The 19,035-nt window shown below is 35.2% G+C and overlaps 1 pseudogene; it reads right to left on the bottom strand.

Moving 5' to 3' along the window:
• The window catches only part of LOC132522602 (WD repeat domain phosphoinositide-interacting protein 3-like), a 96,149-nt pseudogene extending 79,118 nt beyond the window's left edge, over positions 1 to 17,031 (bottom strand).
• Between the last annotated feature and the right edge of the window lie 2,004 nt (positions 17,032 to 19,035).

Here is a 19,035-nt window from a genome sequence, read left to right as displayed (position 1 = left end):
TTGAACTGTCCTAATCCCCTTTTTCTGACCATTAATTCTCTAGGCAACTGATCCAACATGCTGGACCATTCCTTTTGATTTTACCTTTTTTACTACTTTTGCAGTGTGAAAATTGGAACATGACTCTTTAATAACACACACTTCTTAGATGTTGACCTTTGCCTCTTCTGACCTCTAATTTGTACTTCAGAACTAATATTTTACTCTAGATTTCCCTAGGCCTACATTGGTTATGTGGCTCTTTTTTGTTAATGATGAATACATAACAGATTAAGAGACTAAAATGCACATCATAAAACCTCATTAATTCTATGTGGGCCCAGAATACACTCTTGTTGCTTTCCATATTCAGTATTTCCAAATGCAATCAGCAGATATTATAAATAAATTTGGAGTCTGTGGTGGAATAATTGTTAAAATACTGAAGAACCAACCTTCTAGCAATTTAGAATAATTCAATTCATATAAAACATTACAAATTATTTTTTAGTGGAGTCTAGATAAGGAAAGATAGCTACTCTGAGGGACCAGAAAACAAGGCTATATCTCAGAAGGATAGTCTGGGTTGAAGACAAGTTGATGTGTGTTTGTCATCAATTACTTCTGAAGAGAAAGCACTAGGATCCTAACTGTAGGCAAGGCAAGAGTTCAAGAGCTTGATGAACAGAAGAGCCAGGCAAGAATAAGTGCTCTAACAGGGAGCAAAGGAGGAAGACTTCAATTATAAACAGGGCTGCCCTGTCCAGAGCTCTCTACTTCTGTGTGCTGGCTAACTGGCATCTGGACAGCTTAGGCATGTAAAAGGCACAAGCTTGGTTTGAAAACAAAAAAGATTATGAATACTGTCCCATAAAGCCATATACAAACTATAGCTATAATAAATAACTGAACTTTTTTGGCTTGAATTACTATAGTTAAAGGTAATTGAATTGATATATATAAGTACACACACACATGCTCACACATACATATTTCAGAATTACCTGCATGGTATAACACTGTATTAGCATCGTTACAATAACTTCTTTATCTTTTCTTCCCTGCTGGCATTTCCCATGTGGCATTTTTCTTTACCTACCACCCCCTCAATTGCTTCCAGAATCTTGGCTATTGTCTGAGACTGCTCCTTCCCAATCAGGGATTCATTCCTTCACTCTTCAGGGACAGTTCAGAATGAAATGTATTGTGGTCTGACCAGTGGTAGCTAGAGGTAAAAGAGAATGAATGGATGGATAATATTCCAAAGTCTGAATTCCAAGCAGGCAGGCAACCTCAAGTTAGTCTATCTACAGATTTCAAGGTCCCAGGGGCTATGCTCCAGTCCAGGGCAAGAGCTTCACTCTCCAGGGGTAAAGGTAGGATGAGGTTTTCTTGACATAAGTTGGTTGAAGGTGGAGCTCAGCCCTTCACAAGCATCTATCATGGTACTAATCTCTTCAAGAACCTCACTGCAGAATTCTTAGTTTCAAATTTAGAATCTTGGCAATGACACAGCAGCTGGCGTACCTGAAATATTAGTTTAGCACACATCAATACCAACTCTATGCTCCATGGATCAACTCACCACCTTTTCTTCAACAAAGCTGCAGCTTTCTGGTCATTAAATGTTCAGGTACAAGGGAAGGGAGTAATATTAAACATACTTTTGGAAGCAAAAAGTCATGTATATAAGCACAGATTGATGTGAGCATTGTGATTGAATAAATCATTCTAAGCATTTATTTAACTCTTTACTACTTAACCTTAAGTCCTTCCATATGTTGGAGAAATAGAATTAAAAACAAAATTTCCTCCTAATCCAGAAAACTTCTCCATAAAGGTAGAAGAGAAAGGAAACAATTTTATTATTAAGTAAACACTAAACCAGGCAATTTGCTAAGAGACTGCAAAAACAGAAATAAATCTCATCCTTATATATAGCCAAGTACCCATTTACATACATGTTCTCAAAGTAAACAATAATTGGTCCTCAAGTAAGCAGACTTGACAGCACCATTTGTCACATAGTCTATCCTAATTTCATTTGATAATTGGGGTGACCATCTATGTTAGCTAATTGGCTTCATCCAAAGGAATGTAATTTTCTGATATATTTATAACAAAAGGTAGTTTTGCAACTTGGAGCAAGGGACTGGCTGACTGAAGTTAGGCTCTTACTCTCCCTCAGAAAGTGGAAGATAGAGGCACCATGTTCCTTGATGATTATGTTTCAAAGAGAGAGTTTCCAGGTCCTTGAAAAAGAGCTTCCTGGACCATAAAGCTGCAAAAAGGCTTATTTCATTTTTAAAAGACTTATATGCATCTCAAAAAGACAGAGAAAGAACTTAATTACAAACTTTCTGAAGTAAATATATTAAAACATCACTTTGTACACCTTAAATATATACAATTTTTTTATTTTAAAAAATTTAAACAACTCACTACTGGGGGAAAAAAAAGGAGACTTTTGTTTGGAGGGGGTTTGGAAGAAAAACACAGAACATTTCTAATTTGAATAGGATTAAATCTATTTTCCAGGAAAAAAATAAACGGAGAGGAAAACCATAAACAAAATGAAAAGAAAACCCACAGAATGGGAGAAAATATTTGCAAACAAAGTGACTAATAAGGGATTAATCTCCAAAATATACAAACAGCTCATGCAGCTCAATACCAAAAAAAAAAAAAACCCAATCAAAAACTGGGCAGAAGATCTAAAACAGACATTTCTACAAAGAAGACATACAGATGGCCAAAAAAGCACATCAAAATATGATCAACATTACTAATTTTCTGAGAAAATTCCATACTGTCTTCAATAGTGGTTGCACCAATTTACATTCCCACCAACAGTGCAAAAGGGTTCTCTTTTCTCCACAACCTCACTATGACTTATTATTTCTTGTCTTTTTGATAATAGCCATTCTAACAGGTGTGAGGTGATCTTATTGTGGTTTTGATTTGCATTTCCCTGATGATTAACAATGTTGAACATCTTTTCATATACCTGTTGGCCACCTGCATGTCGTTTTTGGAAAAATGTCTATTCAGATATTCTGCCCATTTTTTGATTGGATTGTTGGGTTTTTTACTATTGAGTTTTATGAGTACTTTATATACTTTTGATATTAACACATTATTAGATATATGATTTGCAAATATTTTCTCTCTTTCAGTAGATTGCCTTTTCATTTTCTTGATGGTTTCCTTTGCTCTGCAGGAGATTTTTAGTTTGATATTGTCCCACTTATTTATTTTTGCTTTTGTTGCTTTTGCTTTTTGCGTCAGATTCAAAAAATCACCAAGATCTATGTTAAGGAGTTTACTGCCTATGTTTTCCTCTAAGAGTTTTATGGTTTCAGGTCTTACATTCAATAATCCATTTGAGTCAATTTTGGGGTATGATATAAGTTAATGTCCCCGTTTCATTCAATTTTCTTAACACCATTTATTGAAGAGACTTTCTTTGGCCAACTGTATATTCTTGATTCCTCTGTCATACATTAATTGACCATATATGCATAGGTTTATTCATGGGCTCTCTCTTCTGTTCCATTGATCTACAATATGTGTCTGTTTTTATGCCAATACCATATTGCTTTAATTACAATAGTTTTGTAATATAGTTTGAAATCAGAAAGCATGATGCCTCTGGCTTTGTTCTTCTTTCTCACTATTGATTTAGCTATTCAGGGTTCTTTTTTGGTTCCATACTTAGCATTGTTTGTTATATTTTTGTGAAAAATACCATTGAAAAATACATTGAATCTGTATATTGCTTTGGGTAGTATGGACATTTAACAATATTAATTCTTCCAATCCATGAGCATGAAATATCTTTCCATTTATTTGGGTCTTCTTCAGTTTCTTTATCATTGTTTCATAGTTTTTAATATACAGGTCTTTCACTTCCTTAGTTTATTTCCTAGATATTTTATTCTTTTTGATGTGATTGTAAATGAAATTATTTTATTAATTTCTCTTTATGATAGTTTGTTATTAGTGTAAAGAAATGCAACAGATTTAGGGGTATTGATTTTGTATCCTACAACTTTACTGAATTCCTTTATTAGTTCTAATAGTCTTTTGATGGAGTCTTTAGGCTTTTCTATATATAATATGTCATCTACAAATAGTGACAGTTTTACTTCTTCTTTTCCAATTTTGATTCTTTTTATTTCTTTTTCTTGCCTAAATGCTCTGGCTAGGACTTTCAATACTATTTTGAATAAAAGTGGTTAAAATAACATCCTTGTCTTGTTCCTGATCTTAGAGGAAAAGCCTCCAGCTTCTCATTATTGAGTATGATGTTAGCTATAAGCTTGTCATATCTGACTTTTATTACATTGAGGTATGTTCCCTCTGTGCCCACTTTGTTGAAAGTTTTTATCATAAATCAATATTGAATTTTGTCAAAAGCTTTTTCTGCATCTATTAAGGTGATCACATGATTTTTATCCTTTTGTTAATATGGTACATCACATTGACTGATTTGCAGATGATTAGACATCCTTGCATTCCTAGAATAAATCCCACTTGATCATTTTTTATGATTCCTTTAATGTATTGCTGAATTCAATTTGTTAATACTTTGTTGAAGATTTTTACATCCATCTTCATCTGCAATATTGGCCTATAATTTTCCTTTTTTGTGGCATCCTTGTCTGGTTTTGGTATCAAGGTAATGCTGGACTCATAAAATTTGTTTGGATGAGTTTACCCCTCTTCCATTTTTTTGGAAGAGTTTGAGAAGGATTCTTATTAATTCTTCTTTGAATATATGGTAGAATTTACCAGCAAATCCATTAGGTGCTGGCTTTGGGGAGGTTTTTATTATTGATTCATCTCCTTACTAGTAATTGGTCTGTTCATAGTTTCTATTTCATCATGATTCAGTCTTGGTAGGTGGTATGTTTTTAGGAATTTATCCCTTTCTTCTAGGTTGTCCAATTTACTGGCTTATAATTGTTCATAGCAGTCTCTTATGATATTTTGTATTTCTGTGATATCAGTTGTAACTTCTCTTTCATTTCTGATTTTATTTATTTGAGCCCTCTCTCTTTTTTCATTGGTGACTCTAGCTAAAGATTTGTCAATTTTGTTCATCTCTTCAAAGAACAAGCTCTTCATTTCATTGATCTTTTCTATCGTCTTTTTAGTCTCTATTTCATTTATTTCTGCTGTAACTTTTGTTATTTTCTTTCTTGTACTCATTTAGGGCTTCAACTGTTCTTTTTCTATTCTTTGAGATGTAAAGTTAGGTTGTTTATTTGAGGTAGGCATTTATTGCTATGAACTTCCTCATGAAAACTCCTTTTGCTGCAGCCCATAAGTTTTGTTATGTTACATTTCCATTTTCATCTGTATCAGGAATTTTTTAATTTATCTTTTTATTTCTTCCTTAACCTATTGGTTATTCAGTAGCATTTTGTTTACTCACCACATATTTGTGAATTTTCCAGTTTTCTTCGTGTAATTAATTTTTAGTTCTATACCATTGTGGTCAGAAGAAAATGCTTGTTATGATTGCAGTTTTCTTAAATTTATTAAGACTTCTTTTGTGGCCTAACATATGACCTGTCTTGGAAAATGTTCCCTGTGCACTTGAGAAGAATGTTATCTTGCTACTTTTGGATAAAATATTCTGTAATTATCCATTAAGTTTATCTGGTCTAACATGTCATTTAAGGCCAATGATTCCTTATTGATTTTCTGTCTGGATGATCTATCCATTGATGTAAGTGGGGTATTAAAATTCCCTCTATTATTGTATTATTTCCTATATTATTGTATTGTTGCCTGTTTCTCCCTTTGGGCCTGTTAACATTTGCTTCATATATTTAGGTGCTCCTATGTTTGGTGCATAAATATTTATGAATGTTATATCCTCTTGTTGAATTGATTCCTTTATCTTTATGTGATGTCCTTCTTTGTCTCATACAGTCTTTGCTTTGAAGTCTATTTTGTCTGATCTAAGTATAGCTAGTCCATATTTCTTTTGGTTTCCATTTGCATGGAATATCCTTTTCTATCCCTTCACTTTCAGTCTGTGTGTGTCCTTACATCTAAAGTGTGTGCCTTGGAACACTCTATGACATAAATCACAGCAAGATCCTTTTTGACCCACCTCCTAGAGAAATGGAAATAAAAACAAAAATAAACAAATGGGACCTAATGAAACTTCAAAGCTTTTGCACAGCAAAGGAAACCATAAACAAGACCAAAGACAACCCTCAGAATGGGAGAAAGTATTTGCAAATGAAGCAACTGACAAAGGATTAATCTCCAAAATTTACAAGCAGCTCATGCAGCTCAATAACAAAAAAACAAACAACCCAATCCAAAAATGGGCAGAAGACCTAAATAGACATTTCTCCAAAGAAGATATACAGACTGCCAACAAACACATGAAAGAATGCTCAACATCATTAATCATTAGGGAAATGCAAATCAAAAGTACAATGAGATATCATCTCACACCAGTCAGAATGGCTATCATCAAAAAATCTAGAAACAATAAATGCTGGAGAGGGTGTGGAGAAAAGGGAACACACCTGCACTGCTTGTGGGAATGTGAATTGGTACAGCCACTATGGAGAACAGTATGGAGGTTCCTTAAAAAACTACAAATAGAACTACCATATGACCCAGCAATTCCACTACTGGGCATATACCCTGAGGAAACCATAGTTCAAAAAGAGTCATGTACCAAAATGTTCATTGCAGCTCTATTTACAATAGCTCGGAGATGGAAACAACTTAAGTGCCCATCATCAGATGAATGGATAAAGAAGATGTTGCACATATATACAATGGAATATTACTCAGCGATAAGAAGAAACGAAATTGAGCTATTTGTAATGAAGTGGATAGACCTAGAGTCTGTCATACAGAGTGAAGTAAGTCAGAAAGAGAAAGACAAATACCGTATGCTAACACATATATATGGAATTCAAGAAAAAAAAATGTCATGAAGAACCTAGGGGTAAGACAGGAATAAAGACACAGACCTACTGGAGAACAGACTTGAGGATATGGGGACGGGGAAGGGTGAGCTGTGACAAAGTGAGAGAGAGGCATGGACATATATACACTACCAAACGTAAGGTAGATAGCTAGTGGGAAGCAGCCGCATAGCACAGGGAGATCAGCTCGGTGCTTTGTGACGCCTGGAGGGGTGGGATAGGGAGGGTGGAAGGGAGGGAGACGCAAGAGGGAAGAGATATGGGAACATATGTATATGTATAACTGATTCACTTTGTTATAAAGCAGAAACTAACACACCATTGTAAAGCAATTATACCCCAATAAAGATGTTTAAAAAAAAAATAAAGTGTGTGCCTTGTAGGCAACAGATAGATGGGTCTCGATTTTTTAATCCATTCAGCCACTTTATGTCTTTTGATGAGAGAATTCAGTCCACTTACATGTAAAGTAAAGATTGATAGGTGTGTGCTTATTGCCATTTTATTAATTGTTTTCTAGCTGTTTTTGTAGTTCCCTCTCTGATCCTTTCTTCTTTTCTTGCTCTCTTACTTTGTGGTTTGACAGCTGTCTTTAGTGATCTGCTTATCTATTCCTCTCTCTTTATCTTTTGTGTATTTACTATAGGTTTTTGCTTTGTGGTTAGCATAAGGCTTATGTATAACAATGTATATCTATAACAGCCTATTTTAAGTTGATGACAACTTAATTTGATCCCATTCTACTCAGCATGTTTACTCTCTCTGCACATTTTATGTTTTTGATATTTTAAATATTTCATCTTGTGTTTACTTTAATTATTGTAAACATAGCTATTTTTACTACTTTCTTCTTTTAACCTTCACATTAAATTTATAAGTAATTAGTCCCCTACCTTTACTATATATTTATTTTTCCAGTAAGATTTATTCTTTCATATGTGTTCTTATTTACTAATTAGCACTATTTTTTTTTTCAGCTTAAAGAAGCCCCTTTAACATTCCTTATAATGTTGGTTTAGTGGTGAGGAGCTCCTTTAGCTTTTGTTTGTCTGGAAAACTCCTTATTTCTCCTTCAATTCTGAATGGTAAATTTGCTGGGTAGAGTATTCTTGGTGTAAGTTTTTTTTTTTTTTCTTTTGGAACTTTGAATTATATTGTGTCACTTCCTTATGGTCTGCAAATTTTGTGCCTAAAGATCTTCTGAGAGCCTGATGGGGCCTTCCTTATACATAACAAGTTTTTCTCTTGTTGCTTTTAATCTTCTCTCCTTGCCTTTACTTTTGACATTTTAATTATAATGTAGCTTTTTGTGGGTATTTTGGGGTTCATCTTATTTAGAACTCTCTGGGTCTCCTGGATCTGCATGTGTTTCCTTCTCCAGGTTAGGGAAGTTTTCAGCCATTATTTCCTCAAATAAAATTTCTGCTCCTTTCTCTCTCTCTTCTCCTTCTGAGAGCCCTGTAATGTGAATGTTAATTTGTTTTATGTTGTCCCATAAGTTCTTTAATCTATCTTCACTTTGTTTTCATTCTCTTTTCTTCCTGCTCCTTTGATTTGGTGAGTTCCACTGCCTTGTCTTCAAGTTGATTGATCCTTTCTTCTGCTTCATCTAGTCTGATGTTGAACCCTTTCTAGTGTATTTTTTAGTTCAATTATAATATTCTTCAACTCTGTGACTTCCATTTGGTACTTTCTTATATTTTCTGTCTCTTTGTTGAAGTTCTCACTGTGTTCATCCATTCTTCTCCCCAGTTCAATGGACATCTTTATTACCATGACTTTGAACACTTTATTAGGTAAATTACTTATCTCCATTTCATTAAGGTTTTTCTGAGGTTTTATCTTGAGTTCCGGTTCAAGATGGAGATGTTCAGCTTAAAGAAGCCCCTTTAACATTCCTTATAATGTTGGTTTAGTGGTGAGGAGCTCACCTCCTTTTATGGACACAATGAATCCGAGTCTACACCTACATATGGAACATCCTCTTAAAAACAACCCCTAAAAACTGGCTAAGTGGTGACTACACATCAGGCAAATGAGAAGAAAACCACATCAGAGTTGGTAGGAAAGAGTGGGACACAATCTCACCATAAATCCCACCTCTAGAGCAGCAACTCATTCAAAACCTAGGAGGGAACTCAAAACCTGGAGCTTCTCCCTGAGGAGTGGAGGATTCAAAACTTACATTGGGCACTCTAACTTTTAAGACATGCTCTTGAGAGATGAACCTCTAAAACATCTAATTTTGAAAACCAATGTGTCCTGAGACCCACAAGATGGCAGTGATGTAAGAAACACCTCTCACAGGGCTCTCAAATTCACCAGCCCCAGGGCCCAGCTCAGAACAGTCAGTCGTGCCCAGACTTAAAGTGAAAGAGGCTCACCTGCTTATATTAAAACCTCAAACTGAGGGGCAGGCATCTAATTTAACACATACATCTAGGAGCCTGCTGGAACACTGTCCAGGGAAGGAGACTGGCAGGCGCCATATTTGCATTCTCCCTTTGCTGTGCTCCACAGCACCAGTATCTCCCAGAAGGGACCTTTACACATGTCTGGTGCCTTGATTTTTGTGGCTGCTTCCCAGAAAATGTCCGTCTGTAGGAAGGCTAGTGATTTAATGACTTCTCTTGGTCTCATCTAGCTATAAAACATGTTATATAATTTTTAACCTTCTTCCAATCAAAGCCTAGCCTAAGAAGACTCTGTGTGGAGAATCCATGGGTTAATCTATTTGTTCAATAAATATTCATTAATCACCTACCATGTGCCATGCAAGTAAGCACTGGGCAATAAATAGACAACTTTCCTGACTCAATGGAGCAGACACTGTGTTTAGCTGAGAGACAGGCAGACCCCACAGGGACTTTGGGCTGTATAGAGTTTGAGTTTTATTCTAAAAACAATGGGAAATCCTTTAGGAATTTTAAGCAAGAAAAATATCTGATTTATAATTTAAAAATCTACTTGTAGCAGATATGGATATCTAACAATTACTATTGATGAAGAATATGAGACAGCTGTCTTGCTCAAGTGACATAAGAGATACTTGTACTTCTTCACCATCCATGTCTAATCCTGTACTACTTGCTTTATATTTTTAAAATATAACTTCTTGTATTCAACCCCACTGCTGCTGGCTTGGCCCAAGGTCTCAGAATCTGTCTCACTAATTTTTTAAATAGGGTCCAAACTTGTTTTACCTCAAAGGGAATTTTTGTCACACCACATCTCTCCTTAAAACCATTCAATGTATCTCTAATATTTAGAGCAACCATAAATCCTGGTTTGCCCATTCTCAGTTTATAACTTTTATCCCAGGGTAATTATTAATAGCACCAACTCTCACTCTCAAAATTTTCCTAGTTTGAATGATAACACATAGCAACTCTAACACTTTTAAAACCACACTCTTCAGCAAGTCATATGAGTCACTCTGAGACCTACATTCTTCCACCCTTGATTGCCTCCACCCTCCACCCTATATTTTCCTGGCATGCTTAGAAAATGCAGTAGTATTATGCATTATGTGTTCTGCTTTCAGTGTCTTTGCACACGGTCTGTATACTTCCCTACTTCTTCCCACAGCTAGCTTCTGTATGATCTTCAAATTTCAGAATGGGTTCTATCCTGCCCCCAGCTTAGGTTATGTAATTCTTCTAGTAATACCATAGCTTTCTGTATTCTCAATAACTACCATAAAGCATGAAATGTTTGTTAAAAGTAGCTAAGAAGGGAGGAATGCAGGCAGGCAGGCAAGCAAGAAGGAAAGAAAGAAGGAAGAAAAGAAGAATAACTCATCTCACACATCAGAGGTGCTTAATAAATTTGGGCTATCATTAACATATAGGCTTTCCTCTAACCTAATTACCATATACATTATAAAAATATTTATCAAGCTCTAGTCTAAAAATGTGTACTTGATCACTGATATTTTGTCTTATTCTTAGAGACCTGTAATATAATTGATGAGATTGCTTCCTTTCCTTTTATAGATAAAGAAACTGAGACTTCCTCCCAAACCTTCTAATTGCTTTTAAGCAGCACTTTTTCATCATTATTGGATTAAAACCAAGGTATACCTAGGATACAGCTATGGATTCTTTTTTATTATTATTATTTTCTGATGAATTATAACTGATTACAAGCTGCAGTTTCTCAACTTACATTATCACAGATTTTTCACTCATATACTTTTTAGTCAAATCTCATTTCCCAGAGATGGTTGAATTTAATTCATAGGTTTGTACATTCATGTTAAAGTGTGGATATCTGATATTAGAGAAGAGCTACTGACTGTATTATGTCAAAGAGTAACTGAAATGAAGAATGGTTAATATAAGGCTAAAATTTTCTAGGAAGCTGTGCTGATTATTTTGCATTTCCCCTATACCTCTCCAAGATTTATTCTCTGCCTTTCTCTGCCCTTCACTTTCCCTAGGAGGCTGACATACCTGGACGCTATCTACTAGACTCCCCTGCCAAAGGTCTTCCAGTTGCGTTTGGACACTAGTAGCAGAGGCAGGTATTCTGAAGTCAAGACCGCAGTATTTCTTCACTGCTCCTTTTCTTAGTCTATCTTAGTCTGCTCCTTTTCTTCGTCTTACCCAGTATATGTAACTTTTTCATTAAAGTCTCTTCATTTGGAATACTTGGGATGAATTCTGTTTTCCTAACAGGACCCTGATTGAAACAGACACATTGTCTTTAGTTTGTGCTAATAATCAAAATTTAATCATTGAAATTTATGACATCTCTAACATAGAAAGTATATTAAGTATAATTATATCTGGCAGGAAATAATAAAACACTTGGTTCAAAAGCCTTAAATTAATCAGGGTTTTTAAAAAAATTTTTATATAAGAAGAAGTCTGGAGCTAAATGGCTACTGATATTCATTTTAGACTCCACAGTGTACACTCTGATATATCCTTGACTCAGCCTTTATTTCAGGATCACATGATGGCTGCTCTAGCTCCATCTGTCACATCTTCAGTCAAACAGAAAACAAAGGGAGAAGGAAGGCAATAGCAGCTGTGTCCTTCTTGGTCAAAACTTAGTTTACTGGAGGCTGCTCTCAGCAAGACTTATGCTTATAGTGTTTCTTATGGGTTGAATTTTGTCCCTCAAAATTGATATGTTGACGCCATCACCCCCCCACTATTTCATAATGTGACTATGTTGGAAATGGGACGATTAAAAAGGTAATTAAGTTTAAATGAAGTCATATGGATTGGCCCTAATCAAATCTGACTGGTGTCCTTATAAGAAGAGAAAATTAGGACACACAAAAGAGATACCAGGGATATGCGTGCACAGAGGAAAGACCATGTGAGGACACAGAAATGTTTCTTTCACCACTCCTTTTCAACATTGTACCAGAAGTCCTAGCTAATGAAATAAGATAAGAATAGAAATTAAAAATATACAAATTGGGATTTAAGAATAAAACTGGCTATTTGGGGGCTGTTTTTTTGTGGGGTTTTTTTTGGGGGGGCGTTTCTTGCAAATGGCATGATATCTATGTAGAAAATCCCAAATAGTCAACAACAACAAAATCATATAAGCAATTATAGCGACGTTTAAGATACAACGTTAATACACAGAAGTTCATTGCTTTCCTAGATATCAACCATGGAAAACTGAAACTTGAAATGAAAAACACAACACAATGGCCAAAATCCAGAGCACTGGCTACACTAAATGCTAGCGAGATGTGCGGCAACAGGAGCTCTTACTCATTGTTAGTGGAAACGAAAAATGGTACAGTCACTTTGGAAGACAGATTGGCAGTTTCTTATAAAACTAAACATACTTTTACTATATGATCCCACAATCACGCTCCTTGATATTTAAAAGGAGCTGAAAACTTATGTCTAAACAAAAACCTGCACATAGATGTTTATAGAAACTTATTCATAATTGTCAAAACTTGGAAGCAACCAGATGTCCTTCAGTAGGTAAACAGATAAACAAACTGTGGTACATTCAGAAAATAAAATATTATCCAGCACTAAAAAGAAACGAGCCATGAAAAGAAATGGAGGAAACTTAAATGCATATTACTAAGTGAAAGAAGCCAATCCGAAAAGGCTGCATACAGTATGATTCCTACTGTATGACATTCTGGGAAAGGCAAAATTGGAGACAAATAGGCAGAGCACAGAGAATTTTTAGGGCAGTGGAACTACTCTGTATGATAGTACAATGGTGTATACATATCATTATATATGTATCTAAACCTACAGAATGTACCATAGCAAGAGTGAACCCCAGCATAAGCTATGGACTCTGGGTGATAATGATGTGACAATGTAGCTTCATCAGTTGTAACAAATGTACCACTCTGGTGGGGCATGTTGATAATGAGGGAGGAGGTATATATTTTGGGGCAGGAGGTATATGGGAACTCTCTGTACCCTCCACTCAATTTTGCTGTGAACCTCAAGCTGCTCTAAAAAATTGTCTATTAAAAACTACCATTTATATTGTCATGAAAATGAAGTACTTAGGAACAAATCTAATAAAAATATGTTCAGGATCTATATGTGAAAGACCTAGAAAGTGATATTGAAGAAGAACAAAGTGAAAAGACTGATACTACATGACTTTAAGCCTTAAAATAAAGCTACAATAACCGAAACAGGGTGGTTTTGGTGAAGGAATAGACAAATAGATCATTAGAACAGAACAGAGAGCCAGAAGTAGACCGGCCAAACACAGCCAACTGAATCTTTGACAAAGGAGAAAAGGTAATTCAATGGAAAAAGATAGTCTTTTCAACAAATTGTGCTGGAACAAATGGACATCCACGTGCAAAAATGAATATAAACACCACTGTGAATATTGATGAGGCTAGAAAAATAGGCAGTGGCAAGCCCTTTTAATACTGCAAACAACTATTAGCCTTGTGTATGAATATAGTTCCTATTTACATTATCATTATCAATTTCAGAAGTAAAGCAGTTCCAGTCCTTGGAAAAATGACATGACATTATGGAATGAACTAGGATTTTGTGATACCTAAATTATGTCATTTATTAAATCTTTGGTACTAGAAATATTACTTAATATCCCTGAGTAATGTTTCCTCATCTATAAAATGGAAATAAAGACAGTGCCTTCCCTTTCTGACATGTTTATAGAGGTATTATTAAATAATGCATGTGAAACAATAACCATATCATAAACGCCTATTTGTATTAGGTGAAGCTAAGGAAACAGTGATACAAATTTAAAACCAGATAGGCTTAGAAAATATTATCAGTGATAATGTATCACTAAGGACCTCCCACAAAAAATAGCACTTGAGAAATATTTACTGGTGTACTAGACTGGTACATCAAGTTTTGTTTTGTTTTGTTTCCCCTTATTAAATAATATTCTTTTAAAATATATTCAGTATTTATGATGTATGATTAGATTATGATTCAGAGTTATTCAGTGCCTCATTGGTGCCACTTACTTGGAAACAGGGTATTTTCCTGCCTCTTGACATTGGATCTGACTTACTTTGGGCAATGGAATCCTAGTGGACATGACAGAGCCAAAGGCTTGGAAAGTGACTTCAATATTGGTCCTGTCTTTTTGATCCCCAAATCTCCCTAAGAACATGATCTGGCTAGCCCACTGGCTCAAGAAAGTTGAGAGACACTGGAGCAGACCCTCATAGCTGCACCCTGAAGCAGAATATATGTCACTGCAATCTAGATCAGCCAATACCCATCTAATCCCCAGCTCTCAGCCCAGCTGAGATCAACAGAATTGTTCAAGTTGACCTGGAGATGCATGATAAATAAATGGTATGGACCGCTGAGATGTTGTGGGTCTTTGTTATCTCTCATTGTTGTGGCAATTTGCTTCCTAATATACCATGTATCTCATTTTACTTATTTCCCTTCTAGGAAGCTCAGAGCCAGGTTTAAAACTCAGTTGTGTCCTTAAGTAGTCTGAATATGTGGACATTTATATGAAAGGGTTTCAAGTTTTAAATTTTATATGCACTTCTACTTATTTGGATTCTATATTTCTATTTATAATTTATCACTCTTTTTTTTCTGCTTATGTTTTATTCTAAGCTTTCCCATGCTTTTAAGAATAAGACAGAGTATAAGTAATAAAATATTGAACAATTACTATGTGCCAGGAATTGTAAATATGGATAAAATGCCTTCCCTGTTGTTGAGGATGCTATAGTCTTATAAAGGAAATAGATATCCAGCAATAGATGTAATAACAATATAATATAATAGGTATAATATAACATAATAGCAATATGTATAATATGTATTGAATATATAAAGTTATATAGAAAATATTCTGACAAAACATAGGAAGAAGCTATTAATAATCATGCCAAAGAGTGGTGAAGTCAGACCAGATAGGTTTCACAGAGTTATATTTGAGCTTGGTATTGAAAGATAAGAATTTCACTAAACATGGAATTGAAAAGGGTTTGTATCGAAATATATGAGGTAATTTGGTGCACCTATAGTGTAAAATGTGAAGCAAAAAGGGACAAAAATTTGTGAAAGTTTGCCTACTATGTTAAGTGTTTGATGTCATATCTGAAGATGAAAATGGGTAATGCCAAAAGAGAAATGGAAATTATAAGAAAAAAAATTAAAAACAGTAACAGAAATGAAGAATGCCTCCTACAGGCTCATCATTAGACTCAACATAGATGAAGAAAGAATCAGTGAATTTGAAGTTAGGTCAATAGAAATTTTCCAACCTGAAACTCAAAAAGGACAATAATGGAAAAGAAAAGAAAAACAGAATAAAACATTCAAGAACTGTGGGACACTATCAAGAGCTGTAACATATCTGAAGGTGATAAGGATTCGCCTTCATTTTTTTAAGAAAAAGAATACAAATGTTTTATGGCTTTATAAGAGTCTTAAAATTCACTCCATAAGAAGATATGGAAGAGACCATCATTCCTACTTCATTCATTTAATATACATTTATTTATATAGGAACACATATATAAAGCCAGAATTTTCCTTTAAATTAATAAAAATGAAAATTTAAATAATGAAAGTACTAATTGCAATAATAATACATGCAGACTTTATTTTAGTATGCTTTTGCATCACTGACATTTAAGGAATAGACCTGAGAAGGACTTTTCCTGTAATTTAGTTTTCCAAGTCAGGCACAACATACTGAATTTTATCCTTGGCATTTGTCCAGAGTTTCATGAAATGCCTGAATCTGAAACTAGTACAGAAACAAGAGAATTAAATAGTGGGCAATCGTATGTTTGGCTTGAATCTTTCTTGGCAGATTCCCTCTCATTTGGTTTTTCACATCCTCAGCAATAACTCATTATTTAACAATAACAAAGATTGATCAGGTTTACTTGTAAAGCAAAATTTACAAATGGGCTAGAATAGGCTTCCTTTTGCTGCTGTTTTCCTTAGATCACATTGTCAGTATGTATTTCTGGAAAGTAGTGATGAGAATATTAGCCTTGATATTTTTACCACTTAATAGCTCTTTGCACGTCAGCATCAGGTATGTTGGGAATATCTTCAACACAACTGTAATTGCAATACATTTACCTGAGCCTTTTTGCTCATGAAGGAAGGGAGGACATTACAAAGAGCTAGTTAAAACCTGATGCTAGAGGACAAGTTCTGAGAGATTGTATCAGAGAGGAGCATCTTCCCAGAGCTGAAAATTAATCGCAAGGGATATCAAGTCCTTATCATGCCACAACAAGTTCAAAAGCCAGGAGGAGAAATAGAGAAGCAACTTGAGAGTGATGTTGTGCATCAGACAGAAAGGCAGAGAGTCTGGGGTAATGGCTGAGAAGAATCTAATGGCAGCCACTGCTAACATACTACAGGTGGGTATACAGTAAGTGCATGAGGGTTTTGAACTGCCTTTAGCATGAGAGTGTATCTATCTCAGCATTAATCTAAAACTCATTTTACATATTCTCTATAGATCAGGGGTCCCTAACCCCCAGGCCACAGACTGGTACTGGTCCACGGTCTGTTTAGGTACCAGACCGCACAGCAGGAGGTGAGCAGCGGGTGAGCGAGGAAAGCTTCATCTGCCGTTCTCCTTCGCTCCCCATCACTTGCACTACCACCTGAACCACCCCCTGCGCCCACCCCCACCCTCCCACTGTGGAAAAACTGTCTTCGACAAAATCAGTCCCTGGTGCCAAAAAGGTTGGGGACCACTGCTATAGATGATGGTGGTCTTGAGCCTATAACATCCTTGATGGTAAAATGTCTTCATTACTTTTTTAAACAAGTTTCTTCTAACATACACACACACGCATATATCTTCTCTACTCCTAGGGTAGTATTATGTACAGTTCTCTCATAGACGTACTTACAGCTTTGCACAAGAGCATCGATGTATCATGCAGTTCTGAGCAAATGAGCTGAGAAAAACTAAGGATTATTTTTACTATTAGAGAATCATTAGAGCAAAGAACTTACTAAACATAGTATTGGGTTCCTAAATGACTCTTACATTTACTTCTTAATAGTTCAGTCTTTTACTGGAGTAGTCCAATAGCAAAACCATTCACAATTTTCAAGACTATATTCTGAACTTTTTTTATTATGTTCTATAGATTCAGTGCTCTCTTCATAACTGTTTCTATAATCTACAGACTAGTCTCCATCTTTTGATGACCTATATATTATGCAATAAAACTTTTCTTTATTTTTCAATCTATCTACTATTTCTGTATTTTTAAACTCTTCTACTTTAAATGGAAAGAACACTGAACTTGGAGTAAAAGCATCTGAGTATAGATATTAGTTCTGTTATTTTATATTTATGTGACCTTGGGAAATATCTTAAATGCTTCAATGCCTTAGATTCAGTTTTCTGACATCAAAAATAAAATTACAAACATGTACTTAGCTCATAGAGTTGTTTTGAAATTAAATTAGATAGTATAAGTGAAAGTTCCAGGCATACATCGAGTGCTCAATAAATATTTGTTACCATTTAGTTGTGAGCTCTCATTGCCCTTAACATTGCTTCTGACATATTTAGAGCCATTATAACATTAAAGTCCTTACTCAGACAAGGCTGAACTGAGCTATAAATTCACTGAGGCGTTCATATTTTTCCAAGGAACAAATCCAAAACTCTTCTTCAAAATTGTAACTATTCATGGGTACAAGGACTGCTTAAGATAATGGTGAAATTTAGACAAAATTCCTCCAAAGAACAATGATTTTCTTATAAGGGAAAGACAGAAGGAAAGGTGCTACCCCCGAAACCATCCATCTACCCATTATCTATTCACCTGCACTTTCTCTTCTTTCCCATCACACTTACCCTCTCTTCCTTCCTTCTACCCTCTATTCCCCTACTCACATTTTTTTCTATGTCTGCAGCCTCTATATTCACACATAGAGCTCTATGAATTTCAAAATCCAAGGTCTCAGCAAATACTACAACAAATACTACAGTCCCTTGCTACTCCAGGTGCAGTCCATGAATGATCTGCCTTGTCAAGCTGCCCTGAAGCTTGTTAGATATGCAGAATCTCAGATCCCACCCCAGACACATGGAACCAGATCTGCATTTTAACAGGACTCCCAAGTGATTCTTAGGTACATTAAAGTGTGAGAAGCATTGGTATAGCCAATAGTTCTCTACTCTGGCTGCACATTAGACTTACTTGTAAAAATTGGAGAACTTGTAAAAATTTATGTGTCCAATCCTTGCCTTCGCAAAAGATTCTAATCTAATTAGTATGCTATGAGGTCTGAGCTTTACTAGTTTGTAAAAGCTCCCAGGTGATTCTTATGTGCTGCCATGTTTGAGAGTCTTTTTCCCACTCCAGTCATGCTTTAACACAGTAATACTTTTAAAACTTCATCTCTGTAATCAGTAAGCATTTAAACATTAAAACAGCTTTACTACTCATTTAGCAACACTAAAAGGCTATACAAAGAGATGCTAAAAAACACTTCCTATGTTATTTCTTGCAATGGCATGCAGACATACAATGATCTCAAAATTAAAAATTTAAATTACAAAAATTTAAATACGTATAGACATACACATTTGGTTTTGTGTCAAAATGTATAAATAAAATCTTTTATAT

The sequence above is a fragment of the Lagenorhynchus albirostris genome, chromosome 7 (genome assembly GCF_949774975.1).
Source record: "Lagenorhynchus albirostris chromosome 7, mLagAlb1.1, whole genome shotgun sequence".
NCBI lineage: Eukaryota > Metazoa > Chordata > Mammalia > Artiodactyla > Delphinidae > Lagenorhynchus > Lagenorhynchus albirostris.
Note: the sequence above shows the minus strand (reverse complement) of the source record. Positions and strands in the feature narration are given on the sequence as shown.